Below are 22,745 nucleotides of genomic sequence, written 5' to 3'. Positions count from 1 at the left end.
CATGCGCCAAAGGTCATATCACGGGATTTAGGTTTTGCTTTATTATTATTTCTCTGTTTTCGACCACGTATAAGGTGATGCAGAAGCAGCCGCGGTTACTACCTCCGTTGTTAGTGGGTCAAGCCTTTTTTGGGACACCTTTTCTAGTCCCTTCCCCGGCTGAGCGAGGGAAGCAGGGCCTCCCTAAATAGGGCTGCTTCGTCACTCAGGGTGCTGCCGAATTCGCACTGTTAACCCATTGCAGTGCAAAAGCGACCACTCTCCCTGAGCCGCCCATGTGCAGACATCATCCACAGCCTGGTTAGCATCATAACCAGACCGCTCTGACTCTGTCCATCGTCACAGGTCTTACAAGTAAATCGGAGTTCTTTGTGAGAAAGCAGTCAGATTGCGCAGGACATATTAAAGTGCATAAGTGTTCGCGCAGACACAAATGCACTCTCTCGTCCTTACCCCTCTAATTCTGATGGAACGGGAGACCGCTACGATCAGAGAGAGGCTCGGATGCAGACATCTGCGGAGATGTCATTCCGGGTTTTTGTTCGAAGTTTACCTTCTTCTAGGTGCTATTTTAAGAGCCGAAGCTGGGAAGCCCACCAAGCAAAGATAGGGAAATAGGGCAGGTGAAGGGGAGAGAAGAAAGAAATTAAGGATACTGCCGTTGCGGAGAGAAAAGAGGTAAACACCGGCAGCAGCTTGAGTAGGCCGGGGTCGCGTACCCGTATACCCATTTACTTCTGCCGGACAAGCAAAAGTAGTGGATACCTCTGACCAAGTAGGTATATTGTCCTCCCAAACCAATTTTTTTACATTTTGTAATAAAATCCACCCATTAATTGCGTATTCAATGTTTTGGATCCAAATGAATATTATTTTTAACTCATAAGTATACAAAAGCAGAAGCATTTATGTAGCTTGTTACGGAATTTGATAACAAGCCGCCTGAGCTACCGCTATCTAAACTGGGCGGAATAAATTTGTTTGTAAAAGTTTGGTTTAACAAATTGTCAGCGTGTAGTTGCCTGAGTTTCTTTAGTAACGACAAATCGTTAAATAAATTATCGAGATAAGAGGCTTTCTGCTTGATATCGTCGTCTTATCCGAATTTTTTTAGTTTTTAATGCAAACTACTTCTTCGGGTATGCAAACTACTGTAACTTCCTTGTCCCGTAAGGAAAACTTAATTGTTAGTGTACAATGTACATGTATGTACAAGAAAGTTTGTTTTCTAGTCCCCACGATAGCCAAATGTGAATTGGGAACTACACACTCAGTTTCGAAATTCTTATTAATGCAGATCCTCTCGTATATTTTTTTCGCCAACGAGCAGTAGTAAAATTTATCAAATGTAATTTCACAGATATGTGCCTGCTTAAGTTTCGAAAAACTTATTGTACTTATAATATAACAGGGGTCCAATCCCACAATCTGCGGTGAGCTCGGAATTACTATGGCTACTGTGCAAATGTGTGTGTGGCAAATCAAAATCCCAGTGCTTTAAATTAATATGACTTCATAAAGGAAAACAAATTCTTTTTTATCTTTGCGCTAATGCATCTGATATGAAAGGAAGTCGTCAGCCGGCCGGCGCGGAAATTGTGTCGCATTAGGGAGACATTAGCACTATAATAACAGCGACACCTTGCCCGCTCGCCTCAGAGCAAGATCCTTGCTGAGATATTGAAATTGTGGGAAGAGTGTCTCTGTGGCTATTTTTAACATTTCATCCCGTCAGAAACCGGTCTATTAATATGAAATTCTTAGCGACTTTCGTCATACAGCTTTTCTTTGAAACTATATAGGCAACAAACCTAACTCGTAGGTACCTATGACATCGAAGTCGATTTATGTTCTTGCACCAGCCCACTAACCCGAGGTTAACCGGTTAATCCGCTTAGTGGAAAATTGCATTGGTAACCATGGTAACTCCAGGTTTAACCGGTTAACCCCAGGTTAGTGAATGGTGCAGGTGGCCCTAATAGGACTAAACAAAAAACCTGATTTGTGTTATAGTTCGTTTTTTTAGCATTAGAAAAAGACTACGCAATCTTTACGTGTCTTTTAATACAAAAACGCTTTTTAAAAATCAGTAGGTAACTTTGAAAGCAAAAGAAGGTAAATAATCGTAAATGATTCATAATTGTTACATATTTGCCGTGACTTATTTTTCAAGTGTTTTTCAATTAAAATACAAGTCAAGATTGTTTACCTTTTTTCTAATGCTAAAAAAACGAACTATTAAATAAATACTGACTAATAATTCTGTGATAGCCCTTCTCGGAAAAATTCTCGTCAGCGTTTCGTTTCATCCATCTCGGAACCGCTGGGTAGGCAAGGCACGTAAATATACTTCTACGGGTGGGTAACTTACAGAATAAAAATAATTATACGTATATATGATTTCTTTAAATCGAGCAATGTCCATTACTTAGAATAAGGTCATGAAAGCCCTGCACAATCTTTTGTTGGACGTGACAAGATATATTAACCTTGCCCATTCAGCTGAAACCCTATTCTCGGATGTGCATTTGACGTCTCTAAATGTCTGGTTGCGTGCACTTTTCTAGCCAAAGCACAATCACATATGTGCGAGCATGAAACGCTGATGCTAATTCAGAATTGGTATTAAATTCGGTTTGAATATTCGGTTCCGAATAAAGTTCTTTAGGGTATTAAGCTTGGTCGTTTAGTATAACCTTCCAACCGTCCACACCTATACAAATCGTTTAAAAGGCGAGTCGGGGTAGGAGATGACTTTGTATTTTACTCGTCCGTGACCTAAAACCAAGACAAATTGAGAATATTCGAGACACCGTATAAAAACGGTTTGTTTGAAGTTCTCATGGTTTTATAATTTTACTTAACTAGTAAATCTTAAGAAAAACGTTTCTGTATATTTTGCTCCTACAGGCCTGGGAGCCGATTATTGAATTTCGAGCGCACGATTTCGTCACTCGAAAATCGGTGGAAAACAGCGAAATGCTAATTTTTGAAATACGAGCGATAGGAATTGGGAATCGAGTGGTCAATACCACTCGTTTTCAATTCTATTTGTAGAATTTTAATGCCGGGTATTGGAGATATTATTGAACGAAATACACGAAATCGACCGGTCGAAATTCAAAAATCGGGCCCCTGCCCGTAACAGTTGGTGTTACTTTGTTTTTCATCTGGTTTAAGTGCCCGGACGGAGCTTAGGAAAGTCGTTATCATCATTAAATATCATCGTATGCGTTCCATGCACTGGTATTCTAAAAGTAGCACTGTTATCTCGCAATCTGCCATGTCTGCTATATCCTATATTTGCACACATGATGTATTTCTGTTGCCGCTATAACTAGTAGTTCGCTCCGAACTGAGAACTCGCGGTTTGCCAAAAATTATACAGAGCGATTGACTTTTTAGCACCTACTTACTCGTATAGTTCGACATAAAATAGTAGAAAATAATTTTCAAGAAAAAATAAAACCGACTTCTATGGGGGCCGGTGAAAGATTACTGTACATAGATGGAGTACTATGTAGAAAAGGAGGTAAAACCACCCACTTTTCTAGTAGGTAGCATTTCGTTTCTGTAAGGGTCGCAGTTTTAGCCTCACGAACCCACTTCTCTGATAGCTGTTCGGTTCTGTGAGGATTGCAGTTCGAACCTAACCAAACCCACTTTTCTAGTAGCATTTCGTTTCTGTAAGGCTCGCAGTTCTAACCTAACCTAACCCACTAGTTTTCGGTTCTGTGAGGATCGCAGTTCAAACCTAACCTAACCCACTTAACGGCGCGTGCGGTGCGGTGCAGGGCCAGCTCCGTCAAAATCGAAATTCGAAATCGCCAAACGTGTAGTCATTGAAGAGTTCTGTTCTGATCATCATCAGCAGTTCCACTTCATCAAATGCGACAGTTTTTAATGTAAATTCTTGATTTTCTGATGAAAATACACAAATCTCTACACGCATGCCTTTAAGATTTGAGGAGTTCCCTCGATTTCTCATGGATCCCATCATCAGAACTGGGTTATGACAAAAACGGGACCAATCTGTATGCATATATGTACATACAATCAAAAAAATGTTGTTCAAAATCGGTCCAGTTAATGACGGATATATGGAGTAACAAACATGAAAAAAATCACAATCGAATCTCCTCCTTTTGAGATTTGGAAGTCGGTTAATAAATGAGGGCGCCACTTTCGACGTAGCTGTCACATTTTTGACGTAAAATGCTTACACATGGCAACAATTTATAGTCTGTCAAGCCATTTCCGTCAGTAGAAAAAAGCGGCTAAAAATGTAGGCGCGAAGGATTATCGTGCCATAGAAAATTTGAATATCGCGCCTTTTTCTACTGACAAACTTGTTTGATCGACTATAGTATGGAAATTTTAGAGTTCCATTTTATTATAATTATTATATTACTCGTGGATATATTACAAGGTCTGTGGAGCCCTTAACTGATACTGTATCTGTGGTAAGCCGAAATATTTCCTGTCAAATGTCAAATACCTATATTATGTTTATTTTTATCTTGCTAATTATTTCAAAATGGTAAATTTAAAAACGATATTATAAAAGTGCAAGCCGGGCACTTTCATTTGATACCAAACTCGACCATACTTTCTTGCAAAAAGATGACCAGAATAGCAAGACCCCTCACAAATAGCTTTCTAGCCTTCTAAGCTCTTCTAGCTCAATAACCCCTTGATCGAGCCTGCTCATAATTTAATGACTAAAATATAATGCCCTCAACTACACGTTTACCCAATTTAATTTAAATTAGAACAAATTTACTTAAGTTCTTCAGTATCAAACTATCCTCTGATAGTTCAGCTTAAAAACATCGAAATGCTGGGACGTGCCCCTAGCCTGCCGCGTGTCCCAAGTCGAATGTAAGAACTTCGTTCGCTTCGCTCGCTCGTTCGACTAGTAGTTCGCCCCGAACTGAGAACTCGTAGTTAACCAAAAATTATTATAGAGCGATTGACTTTGTTGCACCTACTTAGGTATCGTATAGTGCGACATAAAATAGTAGAAAATAAATGAGAGCACCACTTTCTACGTAACTGTCACATTTTTGACGTAAAATGCTTACACATGGCAACAATTTAGTATGTACATTTTTGAGTTCCATTTTATTCAATTTCTACTATTTCATGTCGCACTATAGGCGGCAATAAGGCGGCAATGGATCAAAAATCGCCTGGATTTATTGCAAGGTCTGTGGAGCCCTTGACTGATAGATTTAAGCAAAGAGTAGTATGTATAATATACAGGGTGATTCAGGAGACGTGAGCAGGACTAACACTGCGCCTATCGTTAATTATAAGCAACTGTTTCGTATCACTATTAGTGAGGTTAACGTTAATTTTCTGGTCGTGTTGAAAAAAAAAGTTATTATTTTTTTTACGACATGCATGGTCACCCTAAAATTAGAATACTAAACTACCGATATTCTGTGTCAAATTGAATGTCATTACTGTCATCACGGTCTGGTTACTTTTGAAAACTCGTATCTCACTCAAGTTTGACAGTTTATTTTCTTCGTAATCAAAATACCATTACGGTTAAAGAGGTTTTATGTTTATTAATTAGGTATTGTAGGGTGACCATGATTGTTGAGAATTAAATTTGCCCTCACCAAAAAGTAAAAAAATAGGAAAAAGTGTGTGTTCAATAATATTAAACATAAGTTCATTTTTAACACACAGTTTGTATAGGAAAGTAGGTCTTAAGCTGGCCACATTATTCATTTAATTTGAATGTGACAACACTTGGAAAACGTCTGTCATCCCATAGCAATTTGACCATCATGTAATTTTAATTTTAGTTGAAACGAACAATATAAGTTTCTTATCTTTTAAAAGCTGTTTTATTATACATACAGCTTTTGTGGTCCTTCGTGATTAAAATGTGAAGGAGTGCGGCCGGTCTGGAGACCGTACAAATGCAAGATGCAATTTGCCCTATAGTGCAGATTGGCATTTGTTTATATGGAGGCCGGTGTAATCCAAATTCTATTTAAAAGCTTTTGTGGTTTAAAAGTGTATCTAAAAGTTCCATCAGATAAACAATATTGTGGTGCAATTGTGAAAAGTGAATCTATTTGTCCATCCGTTCGCTTTGTTAATTGATTACGCTTCGTTGTGGTGAGCTGCGTTTCATCATGCCACCTGAGGACGAGTTAAAAAGGTTGCGGCTTGCCCGCGGCCTGCTGAAAGGTACTGTAACGAGAATGGAGTTATTTACCAATGATAGTGAAAGGCTAACATCCGCGTCTTGGGAAATGCTAGAGACTCGGAAAGAAAAGTTGATAAATACGTTTAAAGAGTATGAAACACTTCAAGTGGATATTTTAGCGATTGACGAGAATGACAATGAAAACGTTGAAGTTGTAGAGTCTCGCTACTATTCGGTATTGTCAAAGTTAACGGCTCAAATCAATAGCTTAAAACCATCTGAGGGTCAGGCTTCAAGCAGCAACGGTGTTTCAAGCACTAACGGTCCTAAAAATTATTCAAAGTTGCCGTGTATTGACATTCCAATTTTCAATGGCAAAGACTTCACAAAATATACTCCATTTATGGATTTGTTCAAAGCCGTTGTTGACAAGAATGCCTCACTCTCAGATGTTTAAAAATTGTTTTATTTAAGGAAATTTTTAGCAGATGAAGCATTGTCAGTTATTGTTAATCTGCCTCTGGTCAATGACTCATACAAAGAGGCACTTGATTTGTTACAAAAGCGTTTTGATAACAAGGCTAGGCTAATATCAAGCCATATAAATGTAATACTAGATATGCCCGCTATGCAAAAGGGCACAGCAGCCTCTATAAGGACATTTATATCAGGTGTGCAACAGCAATTGTATGCCTTAAAGAATTTACAGCAACCAGTTGATCAATGGGATATGCTCTTGTTATCTATATTAACCAAAAAATTAGATGCATATACCAATAGAGCCTATATGCTCGATAGGAATTCAGATGCCTTGCCAACTGTTGCTGTATTAATTGAATTTCTTGAAAAGCGTGCAATTGCATTGGAAGACAGTAGCACTGGCAATGCCCCTGAATTTAAAGAATATAAAAAGTTTACATCAAGCTCACCAAAGGTGACCAATGTTGCCACAGTCACAACCAATAGTTGTTTATACTGTGATCAATCAAGTCATGCTATATATGCTTGCCCTAAATTTAAGATGGCTCCTATAGAAGACCGTCTCAGCTTTGTAAGCAGCAAAAAACTATGTACCAATTGTTTGAGAAAGCATGAAGGTAAGTGCAAGTTTAACTTTTCATGCCTGACATGTAAACAGAAGCACAATACTTTGTTACACAAAGATGCAAGTGATGTTATAGTTAACAATCATCTGCAAACATCCGCTGATGATGTTTTGCTCCCCACTGTAAAGGTTAAACTATATAATAAAAGGGGCCAAGAAATAGTTATCAGAGCGCTACTGGATTGTGGGGCAATGGGCTCCCTCATATCTACATCTCTGGCAGAAAGGTTAAATTTGAAACCAATATCTGAAGATTCAAACTTGATAGGAGTTTGTAAAAATAACAAAAAGTTGAATAAATATGTCAATGTTAGCGTATACTCTCTAGTGAACAATGTTGAAGTGCAAGTCAAATGCCATGTTGTCAATACTGTCACACCTGATTTACCTCTTGAACCAATTGATTTAACAAAAATGAAAATACCGGACAATATTGTTTTGGCTGATGATGAGTTCCATATCCCAGGTGAAATATTATTGCTTTTGGGAGCTGAGGTTTTATTCAAAACCATATTAGATGGCAAAATTGAAATTCCATGTGGGCCAGTATTGATAAATACATTATTTGGATATATTGTAGGTGGTGGTATGCCCGATCAATGTAGTCAAGGAAATCAAGGTCAGCACTTAATCAATAATTTTGCTATATGTAGTGACCATAAATTAGAGGATGTAATGCAACAATTCTGGCTTTCAGAAAGTATTCCTGAGCAAAAACACAATTTAAGCAATGAGTCTCAAAAGGCTGAAAAATATTTTCAAGAGACAACCACTTTGGTTGATAGTCAGTTTCAAGTGAACTTGCCCATTGCTGAGGACTTGGATAAGTTACAAATTGGGGATTCTTTCTCAGTGGCTTTGCAAAGATTTCTAACACTAGAGAAAAAATTTAAAAGGTGTCCAGCCTATTATGATAAATATAAAGAATTTATAGAAGAGTATCTTTCTCTGGGGCATGCCAAAATTGTCGATATTGGTGAATATGATATTCAAAATGGCCCTGTGTACTTTTTAAGTCACCATGCCGTTATAAATTTGGAAAGTTTGACAACTAAGCTCCGGGTTGTATTTAATGGAAGTATGAAATCTAAGTCTGGAGTGTCTTTAAATGATGTCCTTTTAAATGGACCTATGGTCCAGAGTGAACTATTTGACATTCTGCTTCTATGGAGAACCTATATATACACACTTAGCTGTGACGTTACAAAAATGTTTAGGGCCATTCGTATGAATCCTGAGCAAGCTTCTCTTCAAAACATATTGTGGCGTGATACTCCTCGCGAACCCATTAAATGTTTGCAGCTTCAGACAGTTACCTATGGTTTGAAGCCCTCAAATTATTTAGCGACTAGGTGCCTTATTGAGTTAGGTCAAAGGTATAAGGAAAAATATCCATTGGCTGCTGAAGCAATGTTCAAAAGCACCTATGTTGATGATGTTATTACAGGTTCTGATGAACAAGGTCAATTGATTGAGCTGAAGGATCAGCTTATAGATATGTTAAAAAAAGGGGGATTTATACTCCACAAATGGTGTTCTAACCTCCCACAAGTTCTTGATGGAATTCCCAGTGAGCATAAATGTTTAGAAAAGCTAGACATAAATCAAAATAATATTGTCAAAACCTTAGGTTTGAAATGCGACGTTCTTAATGATGAGCTTACATTCAAATGTCCTGCATCGGATGAGACTGAGATTAACACTAAAAGAAAGGTGTTGAGTTATATTGGCCAGATGTTTGACCCTTTGGGCTTGATAGGTCCCATAATAGTAGTTGCTAAATTATTGATGCAAAGACTATGGTCAATTAAAAATTTAAATTGGGACACTATATTACCCCAAGAAGAGCTTAGAAAGTGGAATGCCTTTATAGACAATCTGAAGGGCATGGGAACTCTTGCTATACCTAGATGTGTAAACACTTCCAATAAACTTTATGCCCAATTAATTGGATATGCAGATGCATCTATGAAGGCATTTGGCTGCTGTATATATTTAAGAATTATAAATTCAGATGAAACAGTAGACACAAATCTACTCTGTTCGAAATCAAAAATATCACCGTTAAATAAAAGTGTTACTATACCTAAACTAGAATTAAATAGCGCGCTGTTGCTAGCAAAACTAGCACATAGGGTATATAACATCTTAAAATCTAGATTTGACTTGAAAGTATTATTGCACAGTGACTCCCAGATAACCTTAGCATGGATCAAGGGTAGTAGTGGCCCTGCCAAATCAAATACATATATTGCAAATAGAATTTCACAAATTCAAGCCCTAACCAAGGACTTTCAGTGGCTCTATGTCACTACATCTAACAACCCTGCAGACCTTCTTTCTAGGGGGTGTGATCCACAGAAGCCTCTGGTCAACAAGCTTTGGTGGCATGGACCTAGTGATTTGTCCAGGGCTGATTATGAGCATGTGCCTTCAGAAATTAAACTTCCTATTTCTGACATACACAGTGGTGATGTAAGTGTGAACATAATTATCACTCAACCTGCTGATGACCCTCATAACAGCATATTAGATATTATAAGTAAGTACTCTGACTTTAACAAACTCCAAAGAGTTGTTGCATATATTTTGAGATTCTGCCATAACTGTAGAATACAGAATAATAATGAAAAAATATTAAGCTCTATTATGCCCAAACAGCTCAATGATGCTCTAACGGCCATCATATCATGCATTCAAAATAAGTATTTTGCTTCAGAGGTCAATGCACTTAAAAATGGTCTACCCATAAAATCTGGCATAGCCGGTTTGCATCCCTTTCTAGATAAAAATGATGTTATGAGAGTGGGAGGCAGGTTACAAAATGCAGAGGACATTCCATATAGTCAAATTCATCCTGTTATATTACCCAAACACTGTCACTTGACCACTATAGTCATTCAGAATGAGCATTTGCGACTTAAGCATGCAGGGGCAAGGGCAGTGCTAGGCTCACTTTCAGAGAGGTTCTGGATAATTAGTGGCATATGTCAAGTTAAAAATATTGTGACCAAATGCATTACTTGTGCTAAAATGAAATTCAAGGCTGCTCAACAATTGATGGGTTCGTTACCAAAGGAGAGGTTAGATGCAGTTAGGCCTTTTCATATAGTTGGCGTAGACTTCTGTGGCCCATTTAATGTTAAAGTAGCACGGATTAGGAACCCAATAATTACCAAAGGATACATTGCTGTCTTTGTTTGTTTTGCGACCAAGGCCCTACATTTGGAGTTGGTCAGCGACCTCACCACAGAGGCATTTTTGGCATGCCTCAAAAGATTCATTTCCAGGCGGGGTATGCCTACTAAGATTTTTTGTGACAATGCGAAGACCTTTAAAGGTGCTTCCAACGAATTAAAAAGGCTTCATGAACTATTCACATCCCAGTCTCACATAGATGCTGTGGAGAACTATTGTCTACCAAACTGCATTCAATTTAAGTTTATTCCAAGTTATGCTCCAGAGTTTGGTGGTTTATGGGAGGCTGGAGTGAAGAGCTTTAAACACCATTTTAAACGAATTGTTGGTAATATTGCTTTGACATTTGAAGGCTTGTATACAGTGATGACTGAAATTGAGGCGATTTTAAATTCTAGGCCATTATTGCCTTTGAATTCTGACATTTCAAGCTATGAATATTTGACGCCTGGACACTTTATTATAGGTAAATCTATGACAAGCTACCCTGAAATAGATTTGTCGAATAAATGTATTGATCGATTAAGGTTTTGGAATATGTTAACAAAAATAAAACAAGATTTCTGGCGGATCTGGTCAAGGGACTACCTTACACAGCTTCAAAATCGCCCTAAATGGCAGCATGCTCAGCCCAATTTAAAAGTAGGCGACCTTGTAATTGTTAGAACAGATAACAATATTAAACCTTTAAACTGGCCTATGGCGAGAGTCATTAAGATAATCCCTGGACCTGATGGCAGGGTCAGAGTTGTAGAGGTGAAGATGAATAATAAAATATACACTAGATCACTTCAAAAAATCTGTCCATTGCCCATTTAAGCTTGTCTTGTATAAGCTGTTTTACTTATGTTTATGTGGCTTAATATCCGATCCCAAGACTCAGACACTGTCGTAGGGAACATAGGTAATTTATTATTTTAAGAGCTAAACGAGCAGTTAGCAATTAATGTTTTATTGTTATAATGTAAAAGAAGGTTTACATTTTTCTGTTATATTCTTATAGTTTAATGTATTTAATTTACGCTTTTACATGCTTGTGAGTGTACTTTGCCCTGGCCAACTATGTTCAATAATATTAAACATAAGTTAATTTTTAACACACAGTTTGTATAGAAAAGTAGGTCTTAAGCTGGCCACATTATTCATTTAATTTGAATGTGACAACACTTGGAAAACGTCTGTCATCCCATAGCAATTTGACCATCATGTAATTTTAATTTTAGTTGAAACGAACAATATAAGTTTCTTATCTTTTAAAAGCTGTTTTATTATACAGTGTGGTTGTTTCTCCTAAATACGACGGTGATCGATCAATTATCAGTTACTGAGTGTGCAGGATTAGTCCTGCTCACGTCTCATGAATCATCCTGTATAGGACAAAGAGAGCCCTCTCGTGGAACTTTTTTGCACCCATTTTGAAGCGCCATCTGTAATTCTTAACCAGAAATATCAACGTCAATATCAGGGGGGGGGGGGGGGGGGGGGGGAGAGGCATAAGTAGCGTCTAAGTATGTTGCGAACGTAAAAAACTTTGAAGAAAGGCTGCAGGATATTTATTAATACACGAAAACAGATTAGATACTTTTAAATTGACTGTTGATGTAAATAAATTACCTATCATACACGGCTGGAATAACACACAATTGACCACGATACACAATTACACGCAGCAGGTTGTGAATCTACCCGCCATAATCTTTCTAATTTTTTGGTAATAAAGTTCTCAGCAACTGTGATGGCGTATGAAAACTTTGTTTCTTTTAACATTGTAAAACTGAAAGTATTTTTATTTATCTAAATTATGTCGTAGTACAGACAATAAATGGGGTGCTATAATATTTTGAGTTTTATTTGACAAAGTTGTTTTTTTGTGACAATCGCCTCCATGGCAACGATGGCCATAAATAATCTGTTCTAACAGATGTTTTTTTGTTTCATCCATGCCTTAGATACAAGACTTATAAGACGTTCTGACGAAATAAAGTGAACCCATATTAAAAAAAAAGTTTAGCGTTAAGTAATATAGATGTCGCTATTTTTTCGAATAAAGTGCTTTATATACGACTATAACAGTCGACATAAGGCTATAACAGTCGACAACACACCACTGGAGTACGTCGACAGTTTTACTTACCTAGTCAAACACATGGTCTAATAAAACATGGTCTTCTATTCCCAGAGTGACACGGGCCTACGTCACAATAACATTGCCACTTTATTTCAACATAACATGTTACATGGGTACATTATACCTATGGTTAATAAGTTAAAATATTTCTTTATAATTTTATAATTTTCATTTATATGTATTTTATCTTAAATTTTACAATAACACGTCATTTTTAATTATTCGTTAGAAATATCTTCCGATTCACGAAAGAAATTTCAAACATTCGGGTAATTTTGTTTACATTACTGGCAACATACGATAGCGCTGTCACATTTGACAATTCGGATCTAGATAACTTCATGCCCTGACCGTCATCCTTGTCGAACGCGTGTTAATTGTTATTTCCTTCTCGCTCAGTGTCAGCAGTCGCAGTGTTTTCCAAACTTTTCACGTCGTAAGCTTGGTAATTAATGTGTAACTGTGAATTCGTTTTTCAAACGTTTGTCTTGTATAGATAAATAAAGTTTAATTTAATACATTAGATTTGTTTTATTTTACTATGTTTCTACATGAATAACTTAAAATTAAACAGTTAAAATAATTTTCACCGTTGGTTAAAATTCTCCCACATTTTAAAGTTTGAGAACCTGTAAACAGCATGATGACGTAGGCCCGTGTCAGTTAGGTCATACGCGAATCTCGGAATAGAGTACCAGGCGGAGTATATTATTATACCATGGGCAAACAGATATCTTTCAACAGTGAACGGCATGAACAGGAAGTTGACCGTAGAATAAAAATTGCTTGGAATAAGTTCTGGAGCCTAAAAGAAATTTTAAAAAGTAATATGGATATGAAAGTAAAAAAACAAGTTATGGATATGTGCATTTTGCCTTCATTGACGTATGCTAGTCCAACTTGGGTGCTTACTACAAAAATAAAATCAATAGTACATTGTGTATTAAGGGCGGGAAATAAGAAATTACGAACGAGTGTCAATTTTAAGCCCGACGCGAAGCGAGGGCTTAAAATGTTCACGAGTTCGGAATTTCTTTACCGCCCGTGGCACACACAATGTTTTTCATCACACTTGTAAGGAAAAAAAGGAGAATTAATAAAAACAAACTTCTGTATAAAACACTTTTCCGCCCTAGGGCGAAAATTTCAATTTCCCGCCCGCAAGCCCTACGTGTAAATAAGTGTTTTTCATCACACTTGCTCGGAAAAGATTTTTTCCGCCCTAGGGCGAAAAATTCAATTTCCCGCCCGCAAGCCCTACGTGTAAATACATCTTTTCCGAGCAAGTGTGATGAAAAAATAATTACATGTCAAAGAGCAATGGAAAGAAGCCTAACAAACATTAGAAGAGTGCAAAAAATACCGCACATAAATATAAGAGCAATAACAAAATTAATATACGCTTTAAAGCATGCCAAAACTCAAAAATGGAGATGGGCTGGACAGGTTGCCAGGCTTTCAGACTCTCGATGGACCTTAACAGCTACTACCTGGAAGGGGCCCACAGAAAAACGCCGTAAAGGCAAACCAAATAGCCGCTGGGCGGATGACATTAAGAAAATAGCCGGTATAAACTGGAAACATACTGCATTAATTAGGGAAACCTGGAAGTCCTTGGAGGAGGCCTTCACCCGATGAGGGGTTCTGGTCCGACTAACTATATCAGTGTAAATATCTAAATAAAATGTAAGCTTTTCTTGACATACCTAATTATAATTTTGACATATTAGAAACAATGCAATGTAATACTAAAAAAATCATCATATATATAAAATTGAAAAACCAGAACGGGATAAAAAAAATTGCTAATAAAATGACCAGAATAGGTAGGCCCCTCACAAACAGCTTTTTGGCCTTCTAAGCTCTTCTACCTCAATAATCCCTTAATCGAGCCTGCTCATAATTTAATGACTAAAATATAATGCCCTCAACTACACGTTTACCCAATTTCATTTAAATTAGAATAAATTTACTTAAGTTCTTGAGTATCAAACTATCTTCTGACAGTTCAGAATAAAAACATCGAAATGCCGGGACGTGCCGCTAGCCAGCCGCGTGATCCAAGTCGAATGTAAGAACTTCGCTTCGCTTCGCTCGCTCGTTCGACAACAAATACTAAGAAGTACGGAATCCTCGGTGGGCGAGTCCGACTCACACTTGTCCGATTTTTTTGCTACTTTGTTTAAATACAGAGTTAATTTAGCTAAAACTAAGTTGTTGGTAAAAAATTGTATGCCAACAGCGCCGTACAATCACCCAACTCTAGTTCATAATCTAAAAGGTGTTTTTAATAAAATAATTCTGTGGCAAAATATTTTCAAAAAGAAAGAAAAATCCCAGAACATACTAATTAACTTATGGACCATTTTTTTGTAGTAAGTGGACTATACCCGTAGTTGGGTGAGTTTACAGTACCTGTTTTAGTGTAGGTAACAATAACAAGCACGTATAGGTAATTCTAACTGAGGTAGGTAGAATTAAGTAGGTACTTTTAAAGCAATAAATTTACCAAAATACCTCAGCTAGCGTGTACCTAATTCAGAACATTCCGTTATCAGCACTCGTAAAGTGGATTGGTTAGGGTTATCGAATTCGCGGATCCTCGCTCAAGTGTATTGGCACATTGACCTGATAAATAAAAATGGGACGCGTCTCGTATAAATTGATTGGAATGTTTATTCAACACACGTCCCATACATTACATACATCTATGTAGGTAATTTCCTAATTAAATACCTACATATCAGATGGACAGTAATGTTATTTGTGTCTGGCATCAGTACTTACCTATATTAAGAACATTAATTTTTATTGCTGACGATAAGTAAATACCTTAAAAACTTAAGAAGCTCCCTGTCACAAGTTGACTCGTTGTATTTACTTAATCCTATTTCAGATTTTATACCAAAGACGAAAGCTATTTTTTTATCAATGTTAGTCTGACTGAATACAGCTGGGTATCCATAATCTAAATAGGTACACATACAGCCTCAATGTCTTGAAATACGAGAACCTATTTGATAAATCTCTTAATGAAATAGGGCATTCCTGATGGTAGGTAGTTAGTATTTAAAATCATGCTTATTTCCGAAATGCATCTAAATATAAGAACTTGAAAGTGATGTGAAAATTTCGTTAATGAATGAATGAAAACATTTATTTTCAGGCAACTATTGGCCCATAGATAAATACCTTAAAACTAGCATATGTACATATTATTACAAAATATATATTAAAACCAAAAACACACAATTATGGCTGCGATGCAGTTCGCAACAACGTAATACTTAATACTTACTTGTTAATACTTGCCTATACACCAATTTACTTATCTTTTCACGTTGTTGAACTACATTGATGTTAACAACACAAACACAAAGGCCACACGTATAAGACACAAACATATGTAAGAGCTAATTGATACCGTCGTTACTCAACATAAATGGATGTATCGGTAAGTAATCATTGGCGTTTTTGCCGCATTTTTCTTCAATTTGCAGCTATTATAGGGGTAAATTTATGAGTATTGCATTGCGAGGTAGCAGTGCATATCGCGGTGTCATCACCAGCGCGCGCGTAATAATTTACATACATGGATACGCGTGCCGACACTGCCGGCAGAAATGTACTTAATGTGTGTTACGACGATTGACTATTACTATTATTTTAAATATCTGTTCTTGAAGATGAATTTCGCACATGCACTTTTTCACGCCAATATTTAGTATTAGGCTTTAGGAATGATAGCACTGTACGAAAACATTAAGATTAAACATTGAAAAAATCTAAAAACGAAATAGAATAGAAGAAATTTTATTCAAAAAAATTCACAGATTTCGTGCATCACACGACTATCGAGCACATTGGAAATGAATCTACGGAATTCGAAAAAATATTGTCGCTGAGCGACGAGAAAGTCTGGATAAGGAAAAAGTTACAAAATAAAACTACAACGTTGAATGATAATTATTTCATTCTTAGACTAACACAAGTATCCTGGACATAACGCTTGTGAACAAACAAATTGCAAAATTTCCACACGCGTATCCAAGTTTTAATAATTGTCGCCGTGGCGCATAAGTATAGGTACATATTTCATTTTTCGATTAATAAGAAGGATATATTAATGTTCAAAGTACAAGAAAATTATTACACGGCAAATCCGTAGTCAACTCGAGAAGTGGTGATCGGCAGCGGCCCATTTGCTGCAAGATATGAAATTTTCTTGACAGCAGTTTAACGCGACGAGAGATGACCATAACAGCGTTTGTCTATGTTGCACCAAACCTGAGTTCCAATAGGTACTACCAGGGTTCAGCATCAGCTATCTTGGGTAATGCTCTACCATGTGCTCATCATGACGAATCGGGTGTCCAAAACAGCGTGTGCCTATGTTGCACCAAACCTGAGTTCCGCTAGGTACAACCAGGGTTCAGCATCAGCTCTATCTTGATCTTGGGTACTACTGTCCTAAGTGCTCATCAAGACGAGTCGGATGACCAAAACAGCGTGTGCCTATGTTGCAACAAACCTGAGTTCCTTTAGGTACAGCCAGGGTTCAGCATCAGCTCTATCTTGGGTACTACTCTCCTAAGTGCTCATCGAGACGAGTCCGATGACCAAAACAGCGTGTGCTTATGTTGTATTAAACCCGAGCTCCACTAGGTACTGCCAGGGTTCAGCATCAGCTATCTGCTAGCAGCCGCCAGCAACATGCTGAGGTGAGACCATTTCGTGGCACTTTTTCTTTTTTATGTTTCTCTGTATAAGTTTTTATTTTGTGTTTCTCCCTCTCCCTCTCCCTCTCCCTCTCCCTCTCCCTCTCCCTCTCCCTCTCCCTCTCCCTCTCCCTCTCCCTCTCCCTCTCCCTCTCCCTCTCCCTCTCCCTCTCCCTCTCCCTCTCCCTCTCCCTCTCCCTCTCCCTCTCCCTCTCCCTCTCCCTCTCCCTCTCCCTCTCCCTCTCCCTCTCCCTCTCCCTCTCCCTCTCCCTCTCCCTCTCCCTCTCCCTCTCCCTCTCCCTCTCCCTCTCCCTCTCCCTCTCCCTCTCCCTCTCCCTCTCCCTCTCCCTCTCCCTCTCCCTCTCCCTCTCCCTCTCCCTCTCCCTCTCCCTCTCCTCTCCCTCTCCCTCTCCCTCTCCCTCTCCCTCTCCCTCTCCCTCTCCCTCTCCCTCTCCCTCTCCCCTCTCCCTCTCCCTCTCCCTCTCCCTCTCCCTCTCCCTCTCCCTCTCCCTCTCCCTCTCCCTCTCCCTCTCCCTCTCCCTCTCCCTCTCCCTCTCCCTCTCCTCTCCCTCTCCCTCTCCCTCTCCCTCTCCCTCTCCCTCTCCCTCTCCCTCTCCCTCTCCCTCTCCCTCTCCCTCTCCCTCTCCCTCTCCCTCTCCCTCTCCCTCTCCCTCTCCCTCTCCCTCTCCCTCTCCCTCTCCCTCTCCCTCTCCCTCTCCCTCTCCCTCTCCTCTCCCTCTCCCTCTCCCTCTCCCTCTCCCTCTCCCTCTCCCTCTCCCTCTCCCTCTCCCTCTCCCTCTCCCTCTCCTCTCCCTCTCCCTCTCCCTCTCCCACTCCCACTCCCACTCCCACTCCCACTCCCTCTCCCTCTCCCTCTCCCTCTCCCTCTCCCTCTCCCGAAAGCCCACGCAGTGCAAGTGTTATTCTGCCGTCATAATCCCGATAATTCACAACAAACACCGATAACGAACTCTGCGAAACATGAAGTCATAAATGTCCTGTGAAAAATGTCGTTCTGACTTTTTGACTATTTTAAGGTTAGGCTACAGGGCAAACCCTTAACCCGATCGTCTTTGTTTTAGGCTCAAATTGTAGCTGACTAAATTGTCCAGAGCCGTTTTTCTCAAATTTTTGATATCATTCTTCGTTTCCAAATTATCGAGCACCAAAATCAAAAATTCGGAAAAAATTGAATTTTATTTTCACTATTTCGACCATAACTTTTTTTGTTTTTGACTTTCTCGAATAATTATTTTTGCACCTTACAGCTCTCGTGATTATGCGTCATTTGAGCCTACTTTTGAATATCATATCTTCACAACTTTCCGAGATATAAGGGGATCGCACTTTTTCGTGAAATCGGACCGTATACTGGAGCGAACGAAAAGACATTTCCAATGTCAAAACGCAATTAAATAGAAACTAAACGATGAAATAAATGTAAGGAAAATAAAGTAAGTTCGATATTCGATATTTTTTGTGAGTCCATACAGTGTTTTGGTCCTTAGATAAGCTTAATATGACTGACTGATTTGCATGGAAAAAGAGCATGTGAAATTTTCATTTTGTTTCATTCTTAATGTACTTATGAAAAACATGTATATATTGTCTATTCGCCTGTGGCTTTTTCTAGTGTCCTCTGCCCTAACCTAGGTTGGTCTCGAAGAAGCTTTTGATCCTGAATAGAAGTATTATATCGATTAGTATAAAACAATTTTTTCGACTCTGTCGATAATGTATTTTTTTTCCAAGTTATGTAAATATCAATAAGTAGTTTATAATTAAGAAAAGAAAAGAAGCAGCGCTGGATCTGTAGCTGACCTCAGTGCCCCATTAAAAAAAAACGTGTAGGTACGAGTATATACCTAAACGTAAAACCGTAGCAACCACTAACATGCAACTAAATATTTTTACCCTTGGACAAAAAGGGGATAAAATAACTTAAATTCAAGTATTATTATACAAATAAAAATACTCTTATTAACCTTTCACAAACGCAAACTGGCATAATACTTATTAATGATAATTGATAACACCTCGCTAGGAAAATCTTTCCAACAGTTTTCAGTTAAATGACTACTTACGTAGTCATTTAACTGAAAACTGTTATAAATGAATAGGTGGCTTATTTCGCGGAACCTCAGCTGCGTAATTTTGTCATAAAATGTCAAAGGTTTTCGGGCGAAAGCATTTATTTAAACGATTTAATATTTCTTCATCCGTGCACTTCTAATTAAACAAGCCCTTACCTTTGCGTTTCAAGTGAGAGGTTCTCCTCGTTGATAATTTAATTAATACATAATAAGAGTCTCTTTAGAGAACACTTAATTATTCTATCTAGGTACTTGTCAATTGCGTTGCGGGTCGTTACGGTGCTATAAATGAGACGCATACAATGGATTTTTAATTTTTTTGTTGTGTTATAGACCGCATAGTTACCTAATAAAATTGTTTTATATTAAAAGCTAAAACAATTAGGTACTTATATAAGCAAATGACCGTAACTGGTGACCGAAGAGCTGGCGGCTACCTCGCACAACGTATCAACATTGCGATACAGCGAGGAAATGCCGCCAGCATCCTTGGTACAATGCCTCAGGGGCCTATTTTAGATTTAAGCTAGTTATTAATTTCGTTCAGTAGTACCACTGTATATATATTGTATGTAAATAAATTATTTTTCCCCAATGACCGATATATTGTTACATTCTATGATATGGCGTTATAAAACTAGAAGGACGTCTATACTTAATGCGACAATATAAAAAATAAATATTTATCTAATATTTAAACAAATTATAATGATTACATATGTTTTGAAATATTTGCCTTCTGCGTTCTAAATTTCTATCCATGAATATATAATGCCTATTGTGCAGTTCACTGAAATAAGTAAATAATGTGTGATGTCAATCTTATTGAATTAGGCAAAAACGCATCAGGCGTAGAGGTTCATTACATAAAGGGGCACGATCCTCGGCAGAGCACTTTATTAAAATTTGTTTCCTCGTACGCGTAGCCCTTGGGGCCCAGCCCTTGCGAAAGGATCCTTTAAGATAAATACAAATATTCCGAACGTATACTGGAACGAGTTTAATTAAATCGACAAAAAAGGTGCTTTTCAGAGCATCTTAACTGTACCGACCTCAGAAGAGGCTAAAAAGAATAAAAAGATATTTTTATATGTTGTAGATTTTTTTCAAACGGTACAATACTATTCCATTAGTAGACATGTAAGAATACATGGGGCTGTCATAATCATGTAACTGATTTAAGTTCCTAAATATAATAAAATTGAATTAAAAAAAACTCATTGAACTCACATAGAAATAAATTCTTGATAAATTTTAATTATGTAAAGTTTTTATTGCGATACCCGGCGAATAAGTTGTCTGTTAATAGACGACACGGGATATTACGGAGATATTTACAATAAATAAAACGGCAATAATTAACACTTTCAGTGCGAAGCTTTGCATTTCCTGTATATAATGGGCTCGTCATGCCGGTTCTAGGCAACGAAAGTGTTAAATACGTTTGGCTACAATGCTGTTGGGAGCTTATATTATAAGGATTTGTTGGAATACACACGATTATACATATATATGTACTTAGTATACATATATATATGTATGTCTATATCATGTAAGCAGAAAAGAGTGGTTAGCTGCTGAATATTTACATAAAGCTTCCGGCGCATCGTTTTCTATGGAAAGCAACACGTGATCGCCTGTCATGTCATAGAAAAGTAAACGCCGGAAGCTCCGGCCCGGACACGGCCCGGTCTAACGTGAGTCGTCCTTAGTACCCTTTTGCATACCAGCCTCACTCCGCATACTTCATTCACTAGATCATTTTTTAGGACGCATACCCCATTGTAGACTTTCTTGGGACACAATTTTTGGGATGGACGATATTCTAGATTTAATCGCTCCGTTCTTCATACTTGAGTGATCTGGCCTCTGCCGCTTTTGGTCAGGTAATAGCAGGAAATATAAATTTTCGTTATTTTGTTAATAAAACGTAATAGCTAAATTGGTATTGACTATACAATAGTCTACAATGAAGCAGTAATCCGTACCGGCCGCGGGGGTCGAGAGTTGCGGAACGCTGCCTCTCACCGGTGACCTGCTCAAAATGTCATCAGCTATTGGCTAACCCGCGCCCTGGAACTATATCGATTAAATGTCCGAGGATCTTCTAAAGAGCAACCTTCTCTTAGCTAATATTTAGTCCGGCCTGTTCATTCCCACGCGTTTGTGTAAGCATTTAGTCCGGAGGAACTCATTGATACTCATTGATAACTCTAAGTTTTTTCATTAACCTCTAGTTTGAAATATTACGCCTTACCTAGTAGCTATCAATTAAAAAAAACTAAGGTACTTTGAAGTAATTTTAAAGCATTGAAAATAAGTAGAGATAGATAGGTATGTATTTTTTTAAAGTGCTTACACTACACATGGCTTTCCATACTTATTAATTATAAGTTTTATGGGATATCCGGTATAACTTATTATTAATATGTACTTATTAAACTCGCTTACACCTTAATGCCTACTAAGTTTAAATTTTGACGATAAATGCCTAAGTATTATTTAAATATATACTTTATAATATATATGCTTGTTTTATTAAAAGTAACCATCAACAAATATAAACTTCTTCTGTTAAGAAGCTTATTGCCAGAAATATGTTAGTTAAGTTATTTATTACCTACTGCAAACTTTTATATTAAAACCGTTACGCAGAAAATTTGTTAATACAGTTCGCTGGTTAGTGCAGTTAATTATTAGATCGATTTTAATAATATATATTTTTAAGTGATTTAGCGACATTTTAATATTACTCCGACTGACTGTATGTTGTAGGAAAATACGTGCACTGTAGGTATTGGGTCATTTTTTTTTTTATCAGCGTCCTTACAGCAAATTAACAGCCAATGAACGTTAGCTTGGTGCAGCGAGTAATCATTTAAGAGGAAACTTTGAACCCATTACAGACACGTATTTTTAGTGCACCCTGTTTTAAAAAGCTTCATTAACGACCGAATGACGACGAAATATAAAACCTATAAACGCTTTATAACTACAATAATTGCTTTAGGTAGCCATAAGTTGATGACCTTCTAAAACCAAGCAACCTTCCAAGTGTGATTTTATCCAATATTGGAATATAAAAAGTTAATGATAATCCTTGGACAATCAACAACAACTTTTACTTACTTACACAGTTTAATGTTTCATCGGATTTTGTATTGGTATTTAAAGTACAAACATACTCTATTTATAAACTTCGTGGTTAATAATAAAAACGCATTTAACTGATTTTCAAGACCGAAGTGAACAAAGTTTTGTACGGAACACTAAAAACCGGCCAAGTACGAGCCCCAAACCAAGTGGGCTTCATAGTGTCAGTGGCACATCACAC

General features: G+C 37.8%; 1 long non-coding RNA gene across 1 annotated transcript in view; it reads left to right on the top strand.

Moving 5' to 3' along the window:
- Positions 1-22,656: 22,656 nt before the first annotated feature.
- LOC134789872 (uncharacterized) overlaps positions 22,657-22,745 on the top strand; it is a 117,776-nt gene continuing 117,687 nt past the window's right edge. The window contains exon 1 of the long non-coding RNA XR_010144129.1: positions 22,657-22,695. This is a non-coding gene — a long non-coding RNA (uncharacterized LOC134789872). The remainder of the gene's footprint in view (positions 22,696-22,745) is intronic.

This window comes from Cydia splendana, chromosome 4, assembly GCF_910591565.1.
Source record: "Cydia splendana chromosome 4, ilCydSple1.2, whole genome shotgun sequence".
NCBI classification, from domain to species: domain Eukaryota; kingdom Metazoa; phylum Arthropoda; class Insecta; order Lepidoptera; family Tortricidae; genus Cydia; species Cydia splendana.
The sequence above is the reverse complement of the archived record's forward strand: the minus strand, read 5'-3'. Positions and strand labels throughout refer to the sequence as shown.